The following is a 2,500-nucleotide window of genomic DNA, read 5'->3' as shown; positions in this document are numbered from 1 at the left end:
GAGGCGCGGGGCGGGGGCACGTGGCCCCCAGCCCCCGCGGCCCGACCCCGCGGTGCCGTCGGCGGCGGCGCCGGGGCGCTCCCCGCCGCGCCCCGGCCCCCCGAGTCCGAAGCGTGAGAAACGCCGATAGGCGGCGGGCGGCGGCGGCCGCGCGGCCGCGGGGCGGCGGGCGGGTGCGCCGCGGGCGTCGCGGGGGGGGAGGAAGGTCAGGAGGACGGTGTCGGGCGCGGGGTGTATGTCGGTTCGCGTCGTCGCGCGGCCGGCCGCTCCCCGCGTCCCGCCCGGCCCCCGCCGGCCCCCCCCCCGGTCAGGCGCCCGTCGGCGTTCCCCGACCGCCCCACCCCGCGCGTCCGCGCGGTCGTCGACGTCCCGTCCGCCTTGTCAACGCTCCCATAGTCCAGGCCGGGCCGCGGCCGGCGTCGGGGACCACTCCCCCGCCGGTGCCATCGCGACCTGGCCGACCTCGGAACCTTACCCCCAGTCGCCGGGTACCCAACCTTCTCGCCACCTTCGGCGGCGAGCGGGGGGTTCAATGTCTCCGAAGTCCCCCCCCGGCCTGCCGGCGGGGCGGGGGGGGCTAGGAGCGCCCGGAGGCGCCGTTATCCCCCTTTTTAACCCCTTCTCTGAATGTTGGCCAAAACCGCAAACCAAACGTACGACTCTCAGCGGTGGATCACTCGGCTCGTGCGTCGATGAAGGACGCAGCTAGCTGCGAGAACTAATGTGAATTGCAGGACACATTGATCATCGACACTTTGAACGCACCTTGCGGCCCCGGGTCCCTCCCGGGGCCACGCCTGTCTGAGCGTCGCTTGTACATCTATCGGGATCGGGGCGCCCACGGGCGCCCCCCTCCCGCGGTTGGGGCGTCGCGGGCCACCGCCGGCCTACCCCCCCCACCTTCCCTCCCCGCACGGGGAAATGGGGGTGGGGGGGGCGGACGGCACGGCCCTCGTCCCCCTAAGTATAGACCCGACCGCCCGCGCCCTCGACGGGCCCGACCACCGCGCGGCCGCAGGGGCCCGCGGCGGCTGCCGATGGAGGATCCGTCCCCCGCCGCGCAGTCCGCCGCGACGCACCGCGCGGCCGCGTAGGAGTCGTGCGCCCGGCGAGGCGCGGGGTTAACGGCCGACCCCCGATGACGGGAGGCGATCCGTCGCCCCCGCCTCTAACCCCGTTCGACTACGACCTCAGATCAGACGAGACGACCCGCTGAATTTAAGCATATTACTAAGCGGAGGAAAAGAAACTAACAAGGATTCCCTCAGTAGCGGCGAGCGAAGAGGGAGAAGCCCAGCGCCGAATCCCCGCCCGGCGGAGGGCGCGGGACATGTGGCGTATAGAAGGTCGCTTTGCCCGGCGCCGCCCGGTGGGGGCCCGAGTCCTTCTGATGGAGGCTCTGCCCGAGGACGGTGTGAGGCCGGTAGCGGCCCCCGGCGCGCCGGGGCGAGGCCTTCTCGGAGTCGGGTTGTTTGGGAATGCAGCCCAAAGCGGGTGGTAAACTCCATCTAAGGCTAAATACTGGCACGAGACCGATAGCGGACAAGTACCTTAAGGGAAAGTTGAAAAGAACTTTGAAGAGAGAGTTCAACAGGGCGTGAAACCGTTGAGAGGTAAACGGGTGGGGACCGCGCAGTCCGCGCGGGGGATTCAACCCGGCAGGGCGCGGCGGCGGGGCCTTTGGCGGCGCGCGGGTTCGTCCGTTCCGCCCCCCCTCCCTTGGCGGAGGGGGGGCGGGCGGCGGCCCGCGCGCCCCGGGGTCCCGGCTGCCCCCCGGCCGGGCGCACTTCCCCCGTCGCGGTGCGCCGCGACCGGCTCCGGGTTGGCTTGGAAAGGCTTGGGACGATGGTGGCGCGGGCGGCCCGCGCGGGGCCCGGGGGTTCCGACCCCCGGTCACCCCGCGCGTCAGCCCCCGCGCTGTACAGCGCTCCTCTGCCCCTACCTCGCCGCTTCCCCCGGGGTCGTGGGATGTACCGCTGCGTCCTCCGTTCACGGCCGGGGCCCCCCGCTCCCGGCGCGGCCGCTCCGCGCGCGCACTGACCCCAGTGCGCGCCGGGCGCGCCGCGCCGCCAGGGCGGGGACCGGCCCACGTTCGGACGGGCGCTAGGGGTCCGCGGCGATGTCGGCAGCCCACCCGACCCGTCTTGAAACACGGACCAAGAAGTCTAACGCGCGCGCGAGTCGGAGGGCCAGACGAAACCCGACCCGGCGCAATGAAAGTGAGGGCCGGCGGCGGCGCCGGCCGAGGTGGGATCCCGGCCCCGCGGGGTACGAATCTTCCGGGCGCACCACCGGCCCGCCTCGCCCGCCGCGTCGGGGAGGTGGAGCATGAGCGCGCGCGATAGGACCCGAAAGATGGTGAACTATGCCTGGGCAGGGCGAAGCCAGAGGAAACTCTGGTGGAGGCCCGCAGCGGTCCTGACGTGCAAATCGGTCGTCCGACCTGGGTATAGGGGCGAAAGACTAATCGAACCATCTAGTAGCTGGTTCCTTCCGAAGT

General features: G+C 72.6%; 1 non-coding gene and 1 pseudogene across 1 annotated transcript; both read left to right on the top strand.

The window, feature by feature from the left end:
- The first annotated feature begins 657 nt into the window (after nucleotides 1–657).
- Nucleotides 658–811, top strand: LOC147184986 (5.8S ribosomal RNA). Its single transcript, XR_015099931.1, has one exon. It is a non-coding gene; the product is annotated as a 5.8S ribosomal RNA (ribosomal RNA).
- Nucleotides 812–1,185: 374 nt separating this feature from the next.
- Nucleotides 1,186–2,500, top strand: LOC147184985 (28S ribosomal RNA; annotated as a pseudogene; the record flags this gene model as incomplete).

The sequence above is a fragment of the Hippocampus guttulatus genome, unplaced genomic scaffold (genome assembly GCF_054856545.1).
Source record: "Hippocampus guttulatus isolate MCC_2025c unplaced genomic scaffold, RoL_Hgut_1.0 HiC_scaffold_43, whole genome shotgun sequence".
In the NCBI taxonomy this organism is placed as follows: Eukaryota; Metazoa; Chordata; class Actinopteri; order Syngnathiformes; family Syngnathidae; genus Hippocampus; species Hippocampus guttulatus.
The sequence above is the reverse complement of the archived record's forward strand: the minus strand, read 5'-3'. Positions and strand labels throughout refer to the sequence as shown.